This window comes from Papio anubis, chromosome 9 (genome assembly GCF_008728515.1).
Source record: "Papio anubis isolate 15944 chromosome 9, Panubis1.0, whole genome shotgun sequence".
NCBI lineage: Eukaryota > Metazoa > Chordata > Mammalia > Primates > Cercopithecidae > Papio > Papio anubis.
The window spans coordinates 69,969,577-69,995,877 of NC_044984.1; the positions used below are offsets into that span (position 1 = coordinate 69,969,577).

At 37.4% G+C, this 26,301-nt stretch overlaps 2 long non-coding RNA genes across 4 annotated transcripts in view; one reads left to right on the top strand and one right to left on the bottom strand.

Moving 5' to 3' along the window:
- LOC108581028 overlaps nt 1-26,301 on the bottom strand; it is a 252,080-nt gene that overhangs the window by 64,285 nt on the left and 161,494 nt on the right. The window contains exon 2 of the long non-coding RNA XR_004176126.1: nt 5,178-5,325. This is a non-coding gene — a long non-coding RNA (uncharacterized LOC108581028). The remainder of the gene's footprint in view (nt 1-5,177; nt 5,326-26,301) is intronic.
- LOC116268892 overlaps nt 1-26,301 on the top strand; it is a 114,265-nt gene that overhangs the window by 45,244 nt on the left and 42,720 nt on the right. The window contains exon 1 of one of the 3 annotated variants that reach the window (XR_004176124.1): nt 24,946-25,115. The exons of the other annotated variants lie outside the window; for them this stretch is intronic. This is a non-coding gene — a long non-coding RNA (uncharacterized LOC116268892). Of the gene's footprint in view, nt 1-24,945; nt 25,116-26,301 lie in introns of those variants that run through there. 3 annotated transcript variants of the gene reach the window in all.

A 26,301-nucleotide genomic window follows, 5' to 3' on the forward strand; every position in this document is an offset into this window, starting at 1 on the left:
TGAGAGAGTTTCAGGGTAATAATCCATGTATCCTCAGGACCAAGTCCCTCATAGATGGAGCTATAGAGGCCAGGCACGCTGGCTCACACCTGTAATCCTGGCACTTTGGGAGGCTGAGGCAGGCAGATCACGAGGTCAAGAGATCGAGACCATCCTGGCCAACATGGTGAAACCCCATCTCTACTAAAAATACAAAAATTGGTTGGCATGGTGGTGCGTGCCTGTAATCCCAGCTACTTCGGAGGCTGAGGCAGGAGAATGGCATGAACCCAGGAGGCAGAGCTTGCTGTGAGCCGAGATTGCGCCACTGCACTCCAGCATGGGCGACAGAGACTTCGTCAAAAAAACCCAAAAAATCCAACTGCACTATTAGCTACAAATTCAAATTAAAACCACAATTAGATGCCAGTTTTGCTTCTCAAATTTGCCATTATTTTGTGGGTATAGTGCATTGAAGACTGGTAAGGAAACAAATTGTTACAACTTTTATAGAGAGCAATAGGAGAAATCTGGCAAGATGTATCAAAAGCCCTTTAAAATGTATATTTTAAATAGTTATTCTACTTATAGAAATGTATTTTTAGCAAACAATCAGAAATGTGGGCAAATGGGGATGCCTATTACAATATGATTAAAAATAAGAATCAATTAAAATTATTCATATGTGGGAAAATTATTAAATATATCCTAATATATTCATTCAAAAGAGTGGTTTGTACCATATAAATAATATAAATAATTGAAATAATTCAAAGAATATTTAGCCATACAAAAAAGATGATACGATATTATGTATGCATAGAATACAAAACTAGAGATGAAACATAACCCCACTTTTGTGGAAAACACTGAAGATTAAGACGTTAAAGACATCAAAACATTGACAGAGATTGATATGGTTTGGCTGTGCCCCCCCGCAAATCTCATCTTGAATTGTAGTTCCCACAATCCCCACATGTTGTGGGAGGGACCTGGTGGGAGGTAATTTAATCACAGGTGCAGTTACCCTCATGCTGTTCTCGTGATAGTAAGTGAGCTCTCATGAGATCTGATGGTTTTATAAGGCATTCTTCCCCATTTTGCTCAGCACTTCTTCTTGCTGCTGCCATGTGAAGAAAGATATGCTTGCTTCCCCTTCCACCATGATTGTAAGTTTCCTGCGGCCTCTCCAGCCCTGCGGAACTGTCAATCAATTATGCCTCTTCCTTTATAAATTACCCAGTCTCAGGTATGTCTTTACTAGCAGCATGAGAACAGACTAATACAGAGGTTATTTTTATGTCGCTAAGAACATATGCGATTTTTTAATTCCTTTGTTTTCCCCAAGTTTTCTGCGAGTATATATCACTTTATAACCAGAAGAAAAACAATAGTCTTTTTACGGATCTGATGAACTTATCTATGGTGTAAGGGTTACAACTAGAGTAGGAGTTAAATAGAACAAAAGGAAAAACTTTGACTTATCACTTTAGGAAACATTGCAAGAAAATTAAGAATACGTAAAAAAAACCACAAACTATTTGGAGCTGGATAGACATAGATTTTTTTTCTTAAATAAAAAAATTATTATTTTTAAAATTCAGTCTTACTCTGTCACCCAGGTTGGAGTACAGTGGGGTGATTATGGCTCACTGGAGCCTTGACCTCCCCAGGCTCAAGCAAGCCTCTCACCTTAGCCTTCCCAGTAGCTGGGACCACAGGCAAGCACCACCACACCCAGCTAATTTTTGTACTTTATTTTTTTTAGAGTTAGGGTTTTGCCATGTTGTCCAGCCTTGTCTCAAACTCCTGGGCTCAAGTGATTCACCTGCCTCAGCTTGCCACAGTGCTGGGATTACAGGCATGAGCTACTGCATCCGGCCTAGACATAGATTTCAGTCTTGATTTAACTACCTATTAAATATGTCATATTTGGAGCTTTCTTATCTACAGGCTAAATACCCTTCTTTGCAAGACTCTTGTCTGAAATTGAGTTTACATAGTTAATGCGCCTGGCATGATGTCTAATATAGAGTAGATTTTCCATAAAAGTTTCATCATGTCCCCTTACTGATACCTAGATCTTATCTTTTGATCGCTCAGCCTTAATTTTTTGCCTAAGATCAAGTTAATGTTGCCAGTATTTCCACTATGATCAATTAAAACTTGATTCCATAAGGCCTCATCCATATAAGGTAAATTTAAAATGACATTTGGCACAGCTGAATACAAAAATACATCTCCATAATTAATAAAGACAGGAAATAATTTGCTCAAAGAGGACTGAAAAAAATGTTACTTGAATTGACAATTATTTGACTGATCTTACAAATCATTTCATTTAGAAGTCAAACCAGTTGTACATGGAGATGACTAAAGTGAGTCAATTTATTAATTAGATAATATCCTAGTTATCCATTTTCTTCCCTATCAGCAGTTTGTAAAGGACAAAAATTTCCATGTTGCTGTGAAAGGCAAAATTAGAACACTTCTCATTGAACTATTACATAAACTGTTCTTGCATGCTCTAATTTTATTTAAAATTAGAAATAGCTTCAGAGGTATTAATAGAATCAATAAATAGTGATATGTAATCAATATTTGATGTTGATAATTTTTTATTTGATGTTGATTATAAAGAACTTAAGGGAACACCAGGCACCATGTTTCCAAAATATCTGGCTTGTTTAAATATACATAAAACAGAGCTATACACTAGTATAAAAATAGTCTGGATTAAGACAACTGTTTGTACAATGACTTTGCACTGGCCTATATTTTTATGATCTCAAGCAAACATTCTTTGTCATGAGTCCTTGAATAAATGAAGAAAATATCTCAGTGTAAAGAAAATGAATTTTGCTTTTTTTGGGTATAATATTTTATTTCTCTCTATCACAAAGCTGAAAAATTGAGCAGTGATGCTTATCAGCTTATTCTTTTCAGCTGAATGGAAAGGAAAATCACACAAAATTGAACACAGAAACTGCCTTGACCTTCTCAATTGCTTGAAAATGGAAATGTTTATTCAAGCATTTACATGGTGGCCCTGGCTCATGGTGCCTTTGATTAATATAAACTGTTTTTCTAAGATAAGCAGCTCAAGGCATATGCTTTCTTCACTTCGTCTCTGCTGAACTTCTCCATCTAGCACAACTTAGAGGCCCTGAAAAAATATCCTTTGTTTGTCCTTTCTCACCTGGACTCCTGTAACAGGAACCCAACAGATCTGCAGGCTTGCACTCTGGTCATTTTATGATTCATTCTCCACAGAGCACGGGAGCCATCTTTATAAAATGCAAATCAGCTTCTCTTCCTTCCTTAGTTAAAACACTCAAATGGCAACCAATTGTAATTAATATAAAATCTGAACCTCTTCCACATCTGACTTCATCTTGCACTATTAACCCTTTCCTCACTGGGCTGTAACTATACTCTCCTTTTTACTGTTGTTCAATCACACCAAGTTCATTCCCACTGCAAGAACTTGGCCTTGCTATTCTCTCTGCCAGGAATGCCTTGCTCCTAGACTTTACCACATCTGCCTTCTTTTTTGCATTCACGTCTTGGCTCAAATATCTTTTCAGAGAGATCTTCTAACTTTCTAATCCAACGTGGAACACCCCTGCTCCCTGTTACTTTCTGTAGGCCTGTCGTTGTTTCCATACCACTTATTACCAGCTGGCATTATTTTATTCATTTATTTTCTTGTTTATTGTTTTCTACTCTTCACTAAAAATTTCATCTGCATAAAGGCAAATATCCTGTTGATTGTATTCACTGCAGTATTCTTGACATCTAGGATAGTGACTAACACATACTGTTCGGTTTGTAAATATTTTTTATATAAACATTCATCTGTGTAACTAATTAACTGAAGTTTTCTTATTTACAAGCAACAGAAACTAACTCCAGTGAATTGGAGCAGAAAAGTACCTATTGAAAAACATGTTTAATTTTATGTGTCAACTTGATTGGGTTACTGAGTGCCAAGATATTGGGCCAAACATTATTCTGCGTATTTCTGTAATTGTGGTTTTGGATGAGGTTAACATTTAAATTGGTAGACTGAGTAAAACAGATTGCTCCCCCTCAATTTTTATGGGCAACCATTCAATTGGTTGATGAAAGGTCTGAATAGAATGAAAGGCTGACCTCCCTGGAGTAAGATAAAATTCTGCTTTCCTGACTGCATTTGAACTGGATATTGGCTTTTTTCCTTTTTTTGAAACTCAAACTGAAATATTGGTTCTTCCTGGGTCCCCAGCCTGCCAGGCTTCAGACTGGAACTACATCATGGGATCTCCCAGGTCTCCAGCTTGTCCACTTGCCCTGCAGATCTTGAGACTTTACAGACTGCATAGTCGTGTAAGCCAATGCCCTATACCAAATATTGAATCTCTTTATATATGCAGGTCCTATTGGTTATTTCTCTGTAGAATCCTAACTAAAACAGAAGAATATCAAGTGGCTCACAGAATAGCCAGAATAACTAGAGAAAGAGCCTTGGAAAATGGGGAGGAACAAAGCCCTTAGAAGGCCAGAACCACAACTGAAATGACACAGAGGAGAAGTCTGGCTAGAGCAATGCTGCCTTTAGCTCTGCTAGTTGTGGCCACCAGATACCCTACTACTGTTGCCACCACCATAGCTGTTGCTGGATGCTGGTGCTCTCACCACTAGACTGAACTCTCACTGTCCTTGCTTCTTTATTTTCTTTTCTTTATGCTTAAGTTTCCTGCAGCAACAATCTCGGCCACATGTCCACAACCATACTTGAGGTTAAATTATTAAATAAAAAAAAAAAGCTTCTGGCCTTTGAGGCTTTTGTAATTAAAAAATAGGTCTTGTCGCTATAAAATCATAAAATGTGAAAAGCAAATCATTGCTTTATATATTTTATCATTAGCTATGACCTAGAAATACATTGATCTTGCTATGCTCATCACAGATCTTTTCATTTATTCAACAATCATATATTAAATATCTTATAATTTAATATGTAGTTAAATATCTTATAATCTATGATATTTCCTGAGTTAATTAATAGTTACAGAAACATAACCACAATCTCAAGATTGGCTAAAATTAGCCCCATAAAATATGAAGAGCTCTATAAAATCCTAATGATCTCTGTAAAATCCTATAGATGCCTAGGTATCTATAGGCAGCTTTGAAAGGCTGATAAAAAGACTTACCTCCACTTCAGGGCCAAGAATTTGTAATCAAGTAGATCTCCTGTATGAGTTCCTCTTCACAGCAGAGATAGATTTGGACCCTAGACCCAGATGTTGCATTCCCTCACTAAACGACTATGGACAGGTCTCTAAGCCTTGGTTTCTTTACCTGTAAAATGAGAATAATAACCAAGTTATTATAACTAATAAAGCCTTCTATTACTTCCTCACCAAGTTTTTCTAAGGATCATATAGGATAATATATGAATAGGTCTCAAATGAAAGGTATGCAAAATACATATAAAATATCAATAGTATTGTTATGTAAGTAGTAAGACCCTATTGCAATTGAAAGCCACATTCATTCTAATCACAAGGGCTACTCTCTTAATTTTGTGCTGCTGTAACAAAAATACTTGAGACTGGCTAATTTGTGAAAAACAGGCATTTATTTTCACAGTGCCGGAAGCTAGGAAGTCCAAGATCAAGGCGTCAACAGGTTTGATCATCTGGTGAGCACCGCTCTCTCTTTCCAAGATGGCACCTGGTGCTGCATCCTTCAAGGGGAGGAATGTGTTGTCCTCACATGGTAGAAGGCAGATGGGTGAGGGAGCCAAAGCATTAATGACGCCTCTTTTATAAGGGCCTTAATCCCATTCACAAGAGAAGGAACCCTCGTTGACCTAATCACCTCTTAAAGGCCCCTTAACACCATTATATTGGCCATTATGTTTCAACACCTGAATTTTGGAGGGGACACATCCAGACAACAGCTGCTAATATTTGTTTATCTCTTGCCCAGTTCCCTAAACATGCATAGCTCCTCATTCTCTCATTGTGTCTTCTCCTGCCAACTTGACTAAGTAAAGTATCTCTTAGCTTCTGAATCCTCTCCTTTTCTCTTGGCTGGCTGCTTCACATTGGAGAGACCTCAGCTAAACTAGTTGATCTCCCTCCATGGGGGAAGAAGGATTTATTTGATAGATGACTTTGAGGTAGGAAAGTGACCCTGTTTAGACTGACAGATACTAATAAGTCATTTTTGCCCTACATGTCATGTTGGCAATTTTTTCCTATTACTTGACTAATCTTCCATAGAAAAATAAAATTCTCATTATAATATATATTACCTATAAGTATTATCTTAATTATTGTAAAATCTCAGGTCCTGGAGATTTGATTAGTTTGTGTGCTATGGCTGGCTACTTAACACAGAGTATTTTACATATATTAATTCTAGGCAAATTTCCCTTTATGATATTTTAGCAACTCAACCTTTAGTCACAACCAAAGAATTATAAATTTTCCACTTGTGAACACTTCAAAATATGTATTCATTTGAACTTGCTAACATGATAAAACATGGAAAATGTGATCTATAAAGAATAAACAGAAGTCACGGTGCTCACAACACAATAGAAGCACAGCGGGTAGATTTCTATTTAAGGGCTCAGCTCAACAAGGAATAGAAAAAAAGAAAACAAATGTTTCTGCCCTGCTAAGAGAAGCCTTGCCTTTGTGTGCTGTTTCCTGGCAGATGAAAAGGCAGAGAAGCTCCAGCTTGTACTGCTCTCTTAGGATTTGAAGGAACAGAAGAAAAGCAAACACTTCTCTGCTTCTAAGAATGACGTTTAGGCAAAAATAGTCCATCTTTTCTTTTTGTTTCTTCTCCTTCCTTTATCATTAAATGAAAAAGACTAATGGTAAGGTGAAAATCCTTTTCGAAATTATTTTTGTGTTAAAAATTTAGTCGTTTTTTGAAAATTATAGCAGAGCTTATTTTGTTTCCCTCCTTCAAATTATCTCATGTGATATTCAGTTGTTAATTCTTGAGCAACTTTTGATTCTTTGGTGGTGCAATCTAAATTGAAGACCACCAGTTTATTCAAATGACGTATTATTCCAGCCACTATAAGGAGTACCCTTGGTCAATACTGATTATAAATGATTTCCCTATGCAAACTAACTCCTTCTCTCAAAGCCTCTTTCCTAGGACTTCAACTCATCTTATATGCTATTATGATCTGAGTGTTTGTGATCCCTATCCCCCCAAATTTTTATGCTGAAATTCTAACCCACAAGTGATGAGATTAAGAGGTAGAACCTTTGTGAAGTGATTAGATCAGGAGGATGGAACACTCATGGACCAAATTAGTGCCCTTATAAAAAAGGTCCAAGGTGGATCACCTGAGGTCAGGAGTTCAAGACCAGCCTGGCCAACATGGTGAAACCCCGTCTCTACTAAAAATACAAAAATTAGCTGGGCATGATGGTGGGTGTCTGTAATCCCAGCTACTCAGGAGGCTGATGCAGGAGAATCACTTGAACTTGGGAGGCGGAGGTTGCAGTGAGCCAAGATCACACCATTGCACTCCAGCCTGGGTGACAAGAGCAAGACTCCATCTCAAAAAAAAAAAAAAAAAAATGGCTCAAGAGAGACCCTTGGTACTTTCCACCATGTGAGGACACAGGGAGAAGGTGTCATCTATAAACTAGAAGCGGGTCCTCACCAGACACCAAATCTCCCCATGCCTTCACCTTCATCTTGGGCTTCCCAAACTCCAGAACTGTGAGAAATAAAGGTCTACTTTCTATAAGCCACCTAGTTGATAGTATTTTGTTACAGCAGCCCAAACAGACCAAGGCATATACCCACTTCAATGATATGCCACGATGGTAGCCAATGCTAGTACAGACTTAAGGCTTAATAAAAATACTGTCATGTCACAATTCTGACCTCAGTAATAGTACCAGGCTCCTGGATCCATTGGTAGGGTAATTTGAAACACTCAAATGGATGGCTAAAGTTATGTGAAAATGCTCAGTCCCAATCCACACTGAGTCAAGGGCTTCCACTACCACCTCTGTCTCATGAAAACTATTTCAAAGAGCAGTGCATGTGCAAGAACCATTTTCTCACTCAATCAAAAAACCATCACTAAAATAATATCTGGCTAACTGCATTCAACATCTTCATCCTCTAACATAAAGTGTAAGATGATAATATTTTTATTAGTGTGACATGATAATATTTTTATTAAACCCTAGCACACTAATACAGGTCCCCATTGCTAAAATCCTTTATTTTTGTATCTTCCTGCCTTTGGGGGTGAGATACTGAGTTGAATTATCTAAAGAGAAGAGAATCTCCTTTGACAGTTTTTGTCAAGTAGATCAACAAATGCCTTTGACATTAAAAATACCATAAAGCCTAAACTGGCTGCTCTTAACTCCTGGTGTCCTATTCTTATGGATTTTCTCTTAAACCGTCTGGTAATTCCTTCTTCGTATTTTTCTAGGACTCTTTTTTCTCCCTTTTCTTGTGTTTATTACCAGCCTCCTGTCTTTGGCTCTCTCTTTTAACACTCTAGACTATGACTCACAAACCCAAGTGATAACAGAGATCTGTAGATAACATGAATAAATGAAGCAGGTGGTAGGAAAGAAAAATTATGTGGCTCTCTTACTCTTTAGTTTTTCCATCTTTGATATAGTAAAGAAATACCTTTTCTCTTAGAAAAACAACCACCACCACAACAACAGAAAATAAATACAAGCATAATCTTAAATGGCAACTGGTATTCAATGTCAGGGAGATAAGAAAGATAAGAAGGAGTACATGTGTCTATGGAAAACAGGAAGCAGCTGTTTCTCAGCTTCAGCCAATGTCAGCCAATAGGTAATATAACTATTAGCAGTATTTTTTTTCCATTTATCAATACAATCTGAAATTCAGGCTTTCATTTGAAATCTCGGATGTTTAAAAATCTGCTCGAGGATAACACATCTACATGCCAGAAATGGCATGCCAAAGAGAATACATCTCCATGCCAGAAATGGCCAGTGGGTTGCCAGTTCATGGCTTCTTTACTACAAATTACCAAAGGCAGCGCTTTCCAAACTGCAGAGGACAACCTACTGATGGCTCATGTCATCAGTCTCATGGGTTGCAAGTAGCATTTTTAAACGAAATCAAATTGCATAGAAGAAAATGGAATAGAAAACAACAGAATTTATCACATTTAATAGGTGTAAGTATTGTAAAAGGAGACCTGTGTGTCTGTGTGTGTCTGTGTGTGTAGTAGGTGTCTGCAAAAAAAAAAATTAATTAAAAAAAAATCTAGTCCTGACTATAGTCAATACGTCTGAAAGTCACTGCCTCGGTAACATTATTTTACCCACTTAGTGTCAAACGACATTTAAATGCTAATGGTTTTGAAAAGTGTATCTATAGGCTAGATTTTTGTCTTGAACTCAGACCCATATTTTCAACTGTCTACTAGATATTAGCACTTGGATGTTCCACACATCCCACAAATTCAGTAATAGAATGATTAAAATAATAGGCTTTTTAGCCAGACAGATCTGAGTTTGAATTGTGGGATTTCTCAGCCTGTTTTCTCATTCTTAAAGTCGGAATAATTAAAACCTCAAAATAGTGCTGTAAGAATTTGTGTCCTTAGAACAGTGCCTAGCTCACACAAAAATAAACAAATATCGCTTGAGCACCAGCCACGTTCCAGGCATTGTTCTAGGCACTAGAGATTGATGAGAAAATTCAGCCCTTCCATACGAGACAATGCTGCTTTTCAGTGGTTTGAGAAAAAAGTTGAAATCAACAAAACATCCCCTTCATGTTTTACTGCATACATACAGTAATCCTTTTAAAATGTATTCCATCAGCAACCTTTTCAAATAGCATCTTTGAAGTTTACTAAGTTATGACCACGGAATGACCTTCTTCCTGCCGAGTGTGAGTAAGCCTTCTCTCATCTCCTGAGCGCCATGAGCTCTCCCTGCCCCAGCTAACCACCAGGCAATTCTCAGAGAGGTCTCAGTTGTACTTGGGTACAAAATAGAACCTCTAATGTTATCGGGTGAAGGAACTTGTGTGCAGTGTTCCCAGGTTCTAGTGAATAAGATGATGTCCTTTGCCCTTGTGAAGTTTGCTGACAGTGACCACATAAATAGATACATACATGATAGCATAATTTCAGCTGATATTGTACTGTTGTAAGTATTGTTACAATGATGATGATGATGACGATGATAAAGTAAAACCATAAACACGTTGTTTCCCCACTCTTTCTCCTTACACCTACCTCCTTCTCATCTTGTATTTCTAGCTGGATGAATCACATCACCCTTCACACTGTTGCCCAAGCCAAAGGCAACTATCTAGTCCATAGGCTCTACTCTGTATTTCTGAAATCCATCTACTTTTCACTCTTACTATCATTGTGCTATGCCAGATTCCTACCATCACTTGCCCAAGGCTCTGTGGCAAACTCCTGATTGGCCTTTCTGCTTCCAGATCTATCCCCTTTTAATACATCATTCACATTGAAATCAGACTCCATGTAGAGTGGATCTAGCCATGTCTGTTCATTTTCTAACCCTTTAAGGACTCCCTATTGTCATCTGTAGAAAGTCTAAGCTCCTGGTGGATTTACCAGACCCTTCATGATCTTAGCCCTGTTCAACTCTCAAGCATCATCGGTCTCAAATTCTGTCTTCTTGTTAATTAGAATGACTTACATAAATTTTTACAGTTCTCTTTTACTTCTGGGCTTTTATCTAGACCACTCCTGGAAATCTTTTTGCTCTCCCTGATTTTCTTACTTCCAACATTCCCTGCACCCCACCACACACACACACACACACACACACACACACACACACACACTTCCACCCTTCAATTAAGTGCACTTTGAAATTGTTTATTTTTTTTTTGACTCTCTCCTCTTAAGAAAGGGGAGATGTCTTTATTGGCATATCCCCATTAACTAAAGTCAAATGCCTAGGTCCCTGTATTTGTTTCCTATTACTGCTGTAACAAATTGTCACAAACATAATGGCTTAGAACAATATAAATTTATCATCTTATGCTCTGCAAACCAGAAGTCTGACAGGTCTCATCAGGTTAAAAATCAAGATATTGGCTAAAATCAAGGCATCAGCTAAAATCAAGACACCAGCAGGACTGCATTGTTGCATTCCTTTCTGTGGGGTCTAGGTAGGATCTATTTCCTTGCCTTTTCCAACTTCTAGAGACCATGCACATTCCTTGGCTTGAAGCTGGCTTCTTTCTATTTTCAAAACTAGAATAGGCGAGGGAAGTCCTTCCCACTTGCAATCACTCTGACCTCCTCATTTGCCTCTCTCTTCCATTTTTAAGGTCCCTTATAATTACATATCACCTAGATAGTCCAGACCAATCTCCTTATTTTAAGATCATCTGATTAGCAACCTTAATTTTATTTGCTGCCTTAATTCCCCCTTGCCATGTAAGGTAATATATTTATAGGCTTCTGGGATTAGGACATGGACGTCTTTGGGAGGCCATTACTCAGACTACCACAGCTCCCATTAATGGCTTATAAATTGATATGCAAATAAGGTGTCCATTACAGGGATCATTACAGGGGCTGCTGTGGTGGATGGCCGTTGTTCTTGCCTGCCCATCACTTATTTTCTTTCTTATGGCAATGACACCTTCATATTTCCAGAGGAGCTCCTTCTCCCCCAACTTCACACAATCTTAGTGGGTGTATGAGTTAAGGTAAGGCTTAATATCTAGTACCAAAATTTCAATTTCCTCAAAAAAATTTTTTTTAACGATTTCTTGCTCACATAAAGGTCCAATGAGTATTTCTAGTGTGGCTATTCTCCTTCAAGTAGTTCAGAGGACTCAAAGACCCTTATTCCTTCCATCTTGTAACTTCTCCACCCACCAGGTTCAGGCGATTCTCCTCCAGAGTAGCTGGGAGTACAGGCACACGCCATCACACCTGGTTAACTTTTGTATTTTTAGTAGAGATAGGGTTTCACTATGCTGGCCAGACTGGTCTCAAACTCCTGACCTCAAACGATCATCCCACCGTGGCCTCTGAAAGTGCTGGGATTACAGGCGTGAGCCACTGCGCCCAAACCAGCCTGGCTCGTAAAGCTTTTCTTTTACTTCTCTGAGCTATTTGATCTTTCTAATAAGTTCAATTTATTTAGTAAAAAGTTAATTTCTGCTTCTCACCACCAACAAATCCTAATTGATACTACCTTATAAACAATCCTGGATTTTTAAAGGTCCAGGAAATACCAAGCTTAAGAATACTTCTTTGTTATAGTTCAGAACCCACTGACAATTAGCCCTGTCAATGGAATGTCCCACTAACAATCTGGAATTGAAAATTTAAAAGAATGTTTGGCAATCATTAAAGTATCCAAAAAAAATGTTTTTTGGGAACAGGAAACATTCATCCGATGGAACATTTAGGTAAAATAAATTTATCTCCTCATTCCAGAGATACATTCTTATTTTTATGAATTGGCTAGTGACTGGAGCTGGTTAAAAAATGGTGCAAACCCTGTGAGTTCACTGGCACTTTGTTAAATGAAATTGATCACTTGTAAAATATAGTAATTGTATTAAACAACTTTCGTTAACCCTAAGATCGCCTTGATGACGTCTCTCACACAGCTCCACAAGGAAAGCACTAAAAGTACACATATGCACACACATACATAAATATACACTAGTTAAAATGTTTCCTGAGTATAAAATAAGACAGAAGAACACAATAGTAGAGACTCTCAGCAGGAACTACATTTGAAAAAATAATGATAAATGATATCATGATAAAAATGATGTCCTTAATAAAGCTACTCATACTACTTTACATAAATAATGGCCACTTGTAGATAAATTTTAGAATCATAGAATCTGCTGCCTAATTTTAGACATGAGGAAACAAAAAGCCAAAAGAGTAACCACTAGGCCACACTGCCACTCAGCAAGTTAGCAGGAGCAGCAGGATGCAAATCTAGGTATACGCAGAGTGTGAGTTTGGTGGTATGAAGGAAACACTAGAGCTGAACAAAAGATCATTGAAAAATCACTATTCACCTTATATTGAGGCCAATCTGCAAAATATTTTATCATTTATTAAACAATTTAAGCACTGAATCATAGACTGACTATTTCAGGTACAAAATATTTAATAATGAGTGTGTTGTATGTGTGTGTGTGTGTGTGTGTATGTGTGTGTTTAAAGACAAGATTATTTATCATTAGGAATAGGTTATTTTCCATAAAAAGGAAGTTTGGGTCTATGATACTGATTAAAAATGTTACTATGGTAGACATAAAATAAAAATAGAAAAATACAATCAGTTTGAAATCATATGAAAGAAAACATGGCATTTTCTGCCTAATCAATGTTTATTTACAAAATATTCTGCAGGTATTCATACCTTTTCTCCTGGAATTTAGAATGTAATTAGTCATACAACATAAACCTAAAGAAAAAAATGACAAGAGTAGTAAAAATGCAACTTGTTTAGAATTTTGAAAATTATGTAGAAAAGAGTTTCACACGATTATTCAGCATGAACAATTAACTTGTTGTTATCAGTCAACAATAACCAAAACAGTCAAATGCCTTAATGGGAGGAACATTTCAAGGTAAACTATAGTCAACTGAGATTTTTTAATATCTCAAGCTCAATAGCAAGAGCATATATCTGAAAATCAAGTATTAATGATTTATTTATATCTTAACAGTATTGTTGCAATTGAGGGAAAGGAGGTAATATGAAATGAGGAGATAGCTAGATGATATTTATGGAATGCATATAATTCAGGCATAATTATTTTCATGGTGGTTTTATGAAAACTTATAGGTACATTATAACTAATCATGTTCCAGAAAATGCAAATAAGATAATAGTAGAGAAGGAATAGACATCAAATGCTTCTTTAATAAACCACAGCCATTTTCTCTAAGCAGGGAAAATGCTTTAATTGAATTTCATCTTATTAGAAAGACATTATTTCCTCCAGAGTCATAAAGTATATACAAGGAATTTTAGGAGTCGTATCCGTCGGGGCTATTTTGTAAGCACCGCAATCTACTGTGGTGCTACTGTGGCTAGCGTAGGTAGATAAATGAATTTATTGAAAGATATTAGACAGCTCAGAGAACTGTTGGGTGGGCTGAGGAATAGTCTCAAGATTACCCCCTCAGGAACCATTCCTCAGAACCACACTGAAGAACTGGCCTGAGCAGGAAGTTACCACGGCCACCACCACCCCCACGTTAGCAAAAGGCATGAATCATCCCCAATCTGTTTCTTGCTACAGTTCACCTCCATGGTTAAGTCTCACTTGTGCCTCTAACTTACAAAACCATAGTTACACATCTGCAGCTTAGCCACAAGGGAGTCTGAGAATGCAGACCTTTTTTTTTTTTCTTTTCAAACTACCCTTGGAAAATGGAGCTCACAATGTGGAGACGTATCAAATGAATAGAGGGTGTTCAAGGCATGTGGAAAATCTGGTAGGCAAAATTCTAAGATCTTCCACTATCTCCACTCCCCGATGTTATACCCAAGATTAGTTATATGGCAACAGGGATTTTGTAGATGTAATTAAGGGCCCTAAATAGTTTACTTTGATTTAATCGAAAGGGTGATTATCCTTGGTGGGCTTGACCTAACCAGATGAACCCTTAGAAGGGAATGTGCCCTTACTGAGAGGAGATTTGAAGCATAAGAGAATTTTCCTGCTGGTCTTAAAGACACAAAGTCCACAAGTTCAACAGCTGCAGGGAAACAAATTCTGCCAATGACCCCATGAGTTTGGAAGAGGGTCCTAAGCCTCAGATAAGACCCCAGCCCCAGCTGACACCTTAATTTTAGCCTTACAGGACCCTGAACAGAGAACCTAGTTATATTCTGCCCAGAATTCCAACCAACAAAGCTATGAGATAATAAGCTAAGTTTTAAGCCAATAAGCTTGTGGTAATGTGTTATGCAGCAATATAAAATTAATCCAGGCAGCTACCAATGACAGGCATCTCTGACAGGTGTCATGTATCAATGTTGGATAATAAATTATCCATAATCTTATTATGCATTTCCAAAAGGCAAAATAATTATAGTAAAGGTAATTTATATTTTCATAACCATTGTTAACTTCCATTTAGGTACTATTCAGTGGTTACTCTCTGGTATAAACTGAGATTTAGAAATAAAAATGAAAACAGTTATTTAACAAAATTTTTGTACTACAATGTATTATCTAAATGTGTGTGTATGTGTGTGCGTGTGTTTCCAAGAGCTTATTACTATGGTAAAAATTAAAATGCAAGATTGATTTTATGACACCCATAAAAAAAATCTATCAAGAAGGATGGCTATAAGAAAAAGAAGGAAAATAAGCAAGTTAATAAGGAGGTGAACCAACTTTCTAGTTGAGGAACAATTTATCACATGGTTTCATGCAGCTTACATTCTGACTAATTGATCATAATTTTATCAACCATGAGGTTAACAAGTGAAATATTTCTGGAATAGAAATAGACATGCTCTTTCTCATCTCCCACAGCAGTTTCTTTAATGACGTCTAAGAAAACAGGAGCACAGTTCTAAAAAAAATTAATTACAGTCCATTTTTAAAAATTAGTTGAAATTACTTAGGTAAGGCTGTCTCATTTTAGAAGGAAAAAAAAAAAAAGCTAAGTACGTAGTTTGGATATCAAATTGGTTTAAAACCCAAGACAAAGCAAAGCAAAAATAATATGAACAAAGCCTCAAAATAAGTTATAGGAGATCTATGGGAAAATCTGTACTTCCCCGCTCAAATTTGAAGCTTGAATGTCCTATCAACCTGACATTTAATGACTTCTTTTGAGAACAGAATAATAAATTTGTGACCATTATTCCTAAGCAAGACATGCTAAAGATTACTTAATCTAGAGATGTAATAATTTCTGTATATTCAATCTCAGGAGATTCTATAATTCCACCATCGGAGACTAGCAACTAATTGCCACTAGTGACATGTGGCTATTGAGCCCTTGAAGGTTGGCTAGTCCAAATTGAGACTGGCTGTAAGAATAAAATACAACAGATTTTGAATATTTAGTTTGGAGGGGAAAAATTCATTAATAAGTTTTATATTGATTATATGCTGAAATGATACAATTTATATTATATTATTTTTACATAATAGTTAAAATATATTAACAACATAACTCATCTGTTTTCTAACTTTTTAAAAAATATGGCACCATGAAAATTTAAAATTTTACACTTTACATGTCCATTAGATAACACTGTTCTGTAATATATGAAAATTTCACACTTTTGTTTCAGAGATTCCATCATCACTTATGGAATCATGTCTTACTAAGCTATTTAAAGAATATCCCTTTGGCCGGGCGCGGTGGCTCACGCCTGTAATCCCAACACTTGGGGAGGTCGAGGTGCGCAGATCATTTAAGATAAGGAGTTTGAGACCAGCCTGCCAAAATGGGGAAACCCCATCTCCACTGAAAATACATGGGCTGGGCGTGGTAGCTCAAGCCTGTAATCCCAGCACTTTGGGAGGCCGAGATGGGCAGATCACGAGGTCAGGAGATCGAGACCATCCTGGCTAACATGGTGAAACCCCGTCTCTACTAAAAAAATACAAAAAAACTAGCTGGGCAAGGTGGTGGGCGCTTGTAGTCCCAGCTACTTGGGAGGCTGAGGCAGGAGAAAGGCGTAAACCCGGGAGGCGGAGCTTGCAGTGAGCTGAGATCCGGCTACTGCACTCCAGCCTGGGCAACAGAGCGAGACTCCGTCTCAAAAAAAAAAAGAAAAAAGAAAAAAGGAAAAAGAAAATACATGGTGGTATATACCTGGCATGGTGGTGGGTACCTGTAATCCCAGCTACTCGGGAGGCTGAGGCAGGAGAATCGCTTGAACCCAGGAGGTGGAGGTTGCAGTGAGCTGAGACCACACCACTGCCCTCTAGCCTGGGCAACAGAGCAAGACTCTGTCTCAAAAAACTAAAAATAAATAATAAAGTATATTCCTTTGTTGAAGGGTCTGGTTGTGCCCTTGTCTACACATGGGCTAATACAATTATTCCTGCAGAGGATCTGGTGAATTTTATTATCAGTCACAACATTTGTTCTCAGAGATCTGGGATGCAGTGAAAAGGGCAGACTTTCCCTCCAGGGCTATAGTAGATGCCCCAGATATTCTTGCAGAGGCTAACCTGAAAGCTATGGCAGTCCTTTTAGTTTATGTGCCCCAACATGAATCAAAATACCATCTCAGTGCCCAGTATGGTTTCAACACACAGTTTCCCATCTTCAGATACAAAACTGATAACAATGATATAAGAATTATTTTTAATAGGGAACTTAATGTTTAACCATTTGACTCATTTCTCTCTTTGGTATCCAGAAATTTTTATTTCGTGGCATTTAATACAATTGACTTTGGGTCAGGCCCAAAGAAGAAAGTCATTCATAATTTGGGGGAGAAACCCAAATACAAGGACATAGTGTTTGAAATTAAAGACCCAGAGAGGGTTGATACCCAGGCATAGGCATGAAATTGAGAAACAGTGGCAGATAATAGTTTAAAATTACCAGTGTTTAGATTATATGATAATTTATATTACAAATAATGGGAAAGCCCGAGCAGGCTGTCATCAGATTGCAGTCTCTCCCTATTGCTCTTGTGGAATTTTCTTTCCAAAGAGGCATAAGACACCTTCACTCTACACTAATGTAGATTATCCCACAGGGTAGAACACCCATGTGCCATTTCTCGCCTCTATGCAAGATTCCCTAATTTTCTTGATCCCAGTGGTAACCTGGGCAAGGTCTTTGGGAGGATCAAGAGGAGCAGGAAAGAGAGGGAGCTGAAAAGGGAGAGAGAAAGTTACTGCTGAAAAAAAACACTTGCGCTGTCACTATTGAAATTCATTTTTCTGTTTCTTCTTTGTGTGAAAAAAGCAGGAAGATTGAGAAAAGAAGATACTTTTGTGGCTTATGTAATAAAATAGTTAATTTCTCAATCAGGCTTTCACACTCCTCAACCCATCAGATATGTGCCTTTCAGGTGTTTTACCCAGGGGAAAAATGGAAGGAAAAAGAGAGAGAGAACCAAATTATGACTAAAGCTTACTTCAGTTTTTGATATTTTGATTTAGTTTTTTTAATGTAGCATTTTATTTTTACTCTGCTTTTTTTTTTTTTAAAGACCTTTGAACAGAAAAACAGGTTACTATCTTAGATTTTTAATGCTGATTGAAAACATAGCTGTTTGGAACAAAAAGTCATGCGTAACTGAAATGGACATTTGTTATACTTGCCGTTCTGCCTCAATTTTCACCTTTTGTCAACAATATTCTAATTTCCATTTGGGTAAGCAACTCCAGTTGTTTATATTAGGGGCTTTCAACTTGTTAAGCCATGAGGTACTTTATTCAAAATAAATTTGTATGAAAGCCTAACATTTGAAAACAGATAAAAACAGGAGTTGTGGCATGGGTGGACACAGGGTGGTGGGCATCAAACCCTGCCCAATGTTCTTTTCTTAGGAGCCTCAACCCCCTTCCCCAAGATCTCCTTGGACACTAGCTCCACAGATCACAGTGTAAAATAAACAGATCTAAATTATCCTAACTGATTGACCATTTATGGTTCCATCATAAACACATTACAACATTTCAGATCTAATGACTTTCTAAAGAGCTCCTGTGCTTGTCCCCCAAACTAGCAATCTACTGTCAGCTTCAAGTCCCAAGGAATTTAGGGTGCATCTAAAATAAAGTATAGTGAAAGAGCTCTTAATAAAAATTAAAATATGATATTCAGAATTGTGAATGTTGGAGATGCTATGTAAGTATCTCTCATGATAGATTTTTATTACAGTATTTCTTTGAAAGTTCAAGACGGAATACCAAATGCAATACGCCAGAAGTTGCTAGGGAAAAATAATAAGCCAGAAGTCTTTTGAAACTTTTTGCAAGCCTTAGCTTTAAGTATCAGGGAGATTACGAATTAGAGAATTCAAAGTGAGAATAGTCAGGAAACTTTCATATTATAACAGGAACATGGAGCCAATGTTTAATTAACCACCCCTAAAGGAGGAAAAGAGACAAAGCAAAAGAAAAATCTCAAATCACTTGCATTTGACTTCAGAATACTCTCTGACACAAATTCTCCACAATCAATCTGTCTGCATTCTATCTCAGTAGCCTGGGAACAGCTTGGGAGTGTGAAGGTGAGACCTTGAGGCCATTATAGAAGGCGATTAGTGGGTAAATAGAGAGCTGACCATTTGCATTGAGGTTAACTCTTATAATTATAGAGCGGAGGGCTAAGATAGCTATGTTTATTTTCCATATCTCTCTTCCCAGCTTCACATAACCCAGTCAGTATCTCCCTCCCCCACTGTAATCTCTTTCCTTTATGTCATTTCCACTTGTGGTGCCCTTGTCACCACCCCCTCTTTTCCCACTGAGCTATTTTAGCTGTGAGAATCAGAGTAGCCGGCATGGTCAGAGCAGTTAAAGAAGGATGAATGGCCCTATTTGTGCCAAATTAAAGAAAGCCTCCAGAAGTGCTTCCAGAGAGTACATACTCCTCACGTTGTCTGTTACCCCAAAGATTCTCTCTTGACTTCATGGACCATCAACCAACTAGCCTGCATAATTTTTTTCTCCCCCTGCCTCCCAGCACTAAAATAATTGCTAATGTATAGGAAGGAGAATCATAGCGGTAAATGTTAAATAATGTGCAGATAGTAAGAAGGAAAGTAACATGAAATTAACATCCATGGATTCACAATATGGGCTCCTATTAATCAAACACTTTATCTAATAATAAAAAGTTTTTGCATTACTTCCAACTCTTTGGTCTGCTGACACAAATGTGAACTTTAAATGCCCCCAAATCAAGTGAAAATTTTGCTTGTTAAGCAAGTTCAGTATCATTTGTACACATTTCTTGAACAGATGGTTAATAACAGTTAATTATCACGTAATATTTACTACAAAGCCAGAATATTCAGAATATAAAGGGAACATCCACTCCAAGAAACAAAAATAAGCCTATGCAAAGGAGAGAATGGCACAAAGCTTTCAGTCCAACATTCAATCAATAGTATTAATTGAGCATCTACTATAAGCATCTACTATTCATTGCACTAGGCACTGAGATCTTGCACAACAGAAACAAAGATCTCTCTGTGAGGCATATGAGGCTGTAATTCCTTGGTAGTCCAATCTTGGGATTGTGTTGCATTTAAATCAATAGATATTGTGACCTTTTCTTCTATAGCTCACAGAAATTCATGACTGATCCTGGGAAACTTTCAACAAGCTTCTTGCTTCTTTGCTATATTCAGGCCCCCTGAACCTTCTAGAAGTATCTCACATTTTTGCCCCAATAGAACCCTCTCTCATTTCTGTTGCTCTATCCTTAATATCTTGGCTCTTGATTGCCTTCTCCTCCATTCCACACAGCCTGTCACAACAGGCTTCACTTGTTGATACTTTTTATCCTGTTATATGTGTAATATATCTTGTCTTCAGGGATCTAATCTAGTAGAGAAGTAAGAAATATAAATAATATTTTAATATTGACATATTATGACGTGTCAAAATAGAGATAGGCACAAGTTCCCATGGAATTATGAGAGAAAAACTCTTATTGAGTTGGGAAAGGAGGTTGGGACAGGGACAGGATTCAGAGGGCTTTGAGCAGAAGAAATGCCCTCTCTTGGGGTGAAAATGTTGATGGTGCCAGGGAGCCGTCTTGAAGAAGCCTAGGTAAAACTTAGGAAAGACCAAAGCTTTTGCCTCCAATTACAAAAAACATTCAGTTTTATCGAACCTTTTTTTCCTGGAAAAATGTTCTAACAAGTAATTGACAGTATTTGATAATTGCTGTACATGTAGTTCCCCTGAGTTTTATTTCACTGGCATCCATTAAGGTAGTGATTTCTCCATTTGCTGGCATCTCCACCGGTTCCCCCCCAAATATTAGGAAACACATGTATTCCTATTAGAGAAAACTCCCCACCACACACACATACAAAACAATGTAATGTCAAAAATCACGAACTGATGAATTATATAAGGAATAGCAGCAAAATAAAAGAAGATGAATATAAAAGCTAAATTGTTAAGTCTTCAAGCATTATTTAAGCTAATTTTTCTAGATTTTTATAGTCTTTTCTTGCTTAATATGTTTGGGGACAAAAAATAAATATGCATAAACAAACAAACTCTAGGGGCCTGTTTTTACTTTTAAAGCCAGATCCTAAAAGCTCTGAAGTTTGACCCAAACATGGCTGGGGATCCAGAAGTATACAGAGTGAGTGATTCATCACAAGGAGCTTCAAAGGGTACCAAAAACAGAAATTCAAGGTGTAGATTATAATGTAATTTTCAAGATTATTTAAAAATGCCTCCCCTCAAATGGAGCAACATAGTTATCTAATTAATTCAGGTGAATAAATATTATCCTTTAATTCATATCTCATTAGCCTGACACAAGTTGGAACATATTGTTCTTTATCATACAAGGTACATTTCTTGCTATTATATGATAAATTTTAGGAAATAAGGTGTATAATGGAAGACCAATTGCTCCAGAAGACATGTGCATAACTTGTAATCTTGTAAATTAGTTCTGCCTGGGCTGCATTCCAGTTTTCCAGAAGAACAATTATTAACAAAGGAAAGCCCACCCAATGGCATGAAAGACAGCATGAATACCGCTGCACAATTCCCTCTAGGCACGCTCAGAAATTTTTCAGGATCCTACATGAAATCTTTTTTTTCTAAATAGTAATTTCATTAAAATACATGCTACAACTGAAGGTGTGAGTGAGAAAAAGTACAGTGAAAGGAACAAGGCAAGAAAATGGAGTTTTAGAAACTACACAGTAAATGATTGCTGATAACTTAAACATTCTGGTACAATTAAGGGTAATTTTGTGTGCAGAAAATATTATTCAAGATACTTTATTAATAACCTTTTATTAAAGTTACAGATGCTGAAATTGAATTCTTCCTTGAGCTTTTATGTTCAACTTCTTACTCTAATTTAAAAATCTAGCAAATATTTACAACTGCTTGTTATGGGGATTTGAATAATACTGGTTGGTTTCCACTTACAAACTTGGTAACACTTTCAATATGACAAACGTTGTTTATAAATTTAATATATTGTATTTTCTTTTAAGTTAAAATTTCTGATTGACAGACCCTTCCATAATACTTAAGAAACTCAGATAAATCAAATTAACTTTATATGGTGAAATTAAAATCATTTTAATATTCTAGTGCTATATATAACCTTAGAAATATTCACCAAAATCCATTATTCTCTTACATATTTGAAATTGATATATACAATACTAATTATGCATAAATTCTAAACATAATACAAATACTATGGTTCTGATTCCTTTAAGCATTTTTATACTAATTTTTATACTAATTCTAAATATTCCCATAGTTAAATGCTGCTTTTTTCTGGGGAGACAATTGCATTCTTTGTCAATTAGGTTACTTTTCACTAGCAATTTTGACTGGAAATGAAATCTGTAACTTTAGACATTCAGAGCAATTCTCATCGCCTGCTATTTAAGTAGTTATTATTTTAGGAGACACCTTAACATGATTGAGACTACCCAAAGGCTAAAGACTTTGACCAAATCTAACTTTTAACTTAGAACAATTCATAAGCTACACTTCTTAATGCATATATCTCCATGGTCCAAAGCATCAATGAAGTCTTTATAATCCCCTAGACAGCCCTATGCAATCTGGTTCCCCCATTTCTACCTATTTCCTCTCTTATCCATAAAACTCCTACTTACCCTCTTCCTTATTCACTCTACTCCATCCACACCAGTTTTCTTGCTACCTCTGGTCCTTGCCCAATGTGTTCCTGCCTTGGGGCCTTTGCACTGACTCTTCCCTCCACTCAGAACACTCATTCTCTCAGGTGAATTCATGCCAATAACCTTCAGGTTTTTACTCAAACATAACTTTCTCCAAAAGGCCTATTCCAACCATGCTATTTGAAACTGCAACCCTGCCCTCTCTCTCCACCCCTCCCACTATTCCTTATTCTCCTCCCACTCAATTTATTTTCTCCATATCACTCAACAGCATCTGACATGCTATGCATTTTAATTATTTATGTGCTTATTGACTGTTTCTCCCAAAGCTCCATGAGGGATGAGATTCTTTTCTTTGTTGTTCAGTGCTAAATCCTGATAGTTAAAAGTTTCTCAAAAAAAAAAAAATCTGTTGAATGAATGAATAAATGGAGCAAAGAAGCTAACTTCTGGGTGCCACAAAAAGAGACTCCATGTTACTGTTGACATCCTTGTAAAGAATGCAAAGTTGTCCGAGCACTTCAGCAATGGTTTCTGCAAGCAATGTGCAAATTTGGAAACAGCTTTCCCTGTTCTTCCGAGCAGGCCCGGGATGACCTCTGCCTGTTTTCAACCATTGTTGATGGTAATTATTCATGTTTGAAATTAACATTATATTTTTTGAAAACTGTCCCTTAATTAGAATTTTCACTGTTTCAAACTAGCCTTATTCCTTAATTAGTCCAAAGTGGTAGCTGAAGTTTATGTCCCAGCTCAATTCATTCGCCTTCTTTACCTCAATCTCCTGTATTCTCATTTGTCCCATTAACCATAAATGGGGCTGAGAGAGGCGTAAATTGTTTTCTCATGATGAAAGGTCTGAATCGACTAATTAGGTCAGTCAATTCCCAGAGTGCAAAGGCTAAATTTTCTTGCTTGGATACGCACCACATATCTGCAAACCACAGCACAGTTAGTTATCAAATATTCTGCAAATGTTCCCATGCGGAGCTCCCTCTGAGGGTGATCAGGGAGGCTTGGTACAGATCAGAAAGAATTTTGTCCACGTGTTTATCGTGCAGGAGGGAACTCTGTGAGGGAAAACTATTCTTCAACTTCTTTTATCACTATTAATATAGAAACAAAGCAAAAAGAAGAGCGGACATGCTGCTCTCCCTGTTCTGAGTATCTGGACATGGGCTTTATCTTCTTTATGGAAAGTACAGGGTTGTGGGGTGAAGGGTGGAACCACTTATCATTCATCTTCCTGTATCGATATTCATTATGTAGGAGTAAGAACATCTTGCTCTGACTTGTATTACCCCAGGCAAGACCAATTAAACTCCCTTCATGGACAATTCCTAAATGTCCTATATATGGAGCCAACTTGGCACTTCCCCACTATGTTATGAGCTCAGTGAAAAGTCCCACAGAAGTATGATGCCTGGGCTAAAAATGTCCAATGGCACTAGCAATGAAAAAGTCATACAGAATCTTGGGGTTCTCAAGCCCATGTTTCCCTTGAATTACTTTACTTAAGCCAAAAGGTAACCATGTAATATCTGATTGTCTGTGGATGCTATATTTGACATCAGGAACATTTCCATTCTCCTAGTAAGAAATAAACCAAAGACAGAGTTATGACCTTGTGGATTACTCATTCTGCAGGGGGAATTATCCAACATATTTAGAAAAAATAGGGCCCCTGTTTTTTAAAACCAAACCCTGATATATTTTTAGAAACCTTGAAGATTGCTTGCCATAAAAAGCTACCATCACTAAAAAAGCAAGAGATTTTCTAGCTCATAAGACATGAAAGTTTGCTTTATATCTGAACAGACTAACCCTTATTTTGGAAAAACCATTTAAATAGGCCTGTTAGTTTTATTGATGTAAATAAAATATAGATCCATAGTTTAAAGAAAAGCTTTCAGGTCTTTACATAACTAAATGCAGATACTGAAAGTCAATCAGATACTGCATATCATCACTTTTCCATCCAATCAGATACTGCATATCATCACTTTTCCATCCAATCAGATACTGCATATCATCACTTTTCCATCTACTGTATACTTTTGTATATTGTGGTTCAGGGTTTTAGCTGTCTCTTAGTTTTATTAAAAATGGAATTTCTACTTTTTTGATCATTTTTCTTGTTGTTTTAGCATAATTTATGAGAGGATGATGTAGCAAAATGATTTGATTATGCTATTTGAAAGCTGGAAGTGATTTACTGCACAACTTAAATATTTTGTCTTATCATTACAGCAGCTCTATAAGGTGAGTACACTGGGAAGGATAAATTTTATTAAAATAAATAGAAGAAAAGAGGAAGTTTTGCCTTCTTGGGGAAAGGCACGGCTCAGCTCTGTTTAGATAAAAAATGATCTTGGACCTTGGACATTTTGGCGGAAAATGGTTGGGCTTGCTGGGCACCATTTGAAGGACTGGGGCTAAGTATAGAGGGTACTACATTTCTCTACATGGTACATGTTGGGAGGGATTTTGAATCTTACTGGGAAGCATGGAAAAAAGAGACTTGTGGTCCAATAACTGAAAAGAAAGGGGTGAGAAGAGGAAAGAAAGGGGTGAGAAGAAAGAAGTGAAGGGAGATGGGAGAAGAATGGAGGAAGAGAAAGACAAACAGAAGTGAGTGTGAAAGAAGAAGGGCTGTGGTGTTTATGAGCAGCATACCAATAGGTAGGAACTGGAAAGAAAGTTGGCCACAAGAAGTTCCCCATGGCAGCAGGGGCTGGTAGGCTCTAGGACAGAGCAGTCCCATCCTGAGGTTTAAGGTGTGTGCTGGGTTGGGCTGCATATGTACTTGTCTGCTCCCACGATCACCTCCTCCACTACTCTACAGTGAAGATGCTGTCTGCTCTGTCTGCTTGCTCTCTAAAGCTAACCCTTCCATCTGCTCTGTCATTGCAGTAATATTAGTGTTGACTATTCCTCCTTTTTGTGTATTTAATATTTCCCATTTGGGTCCTTTCTGTTAGCTTTCAAACAGGAGCTAACCACTTTGGGAGGCCAAGGGCAGGCGGATCACAAGGTCAGGAGATTGAGACCATCCTGGCTAATATGGTGAAACCCTGTTTCTACCAAAATTACAAAAAATTAGCCAGGCGTGGTGGCACACACCTGTAGTCCCCGCTACTCAGGGGGCTGAGGCAGGAGAATCACTTGAACCTGGTAGAAGAAGGTTGCAGTGAGCCGAGATCACGCCACTGCACCCCAGCCTGGGTGACACAGTGAGACTCTGTCTCAACAACAACAAAAAAAAGCACACACTCCAATCTTTAAAAAGTTCCTTCAACTTCACTCTTTGCCCGCCATCCCTTTATCTTCCTCCTCTCCTTCACAGTTAAGGATCTCAAAAGCATTATGTTATTTTTTCTTTTTCCATGTTCTCCCTACACATTCATCTCACAACCTGCTTCAATCTGACTTTCCTCTTCACCACACC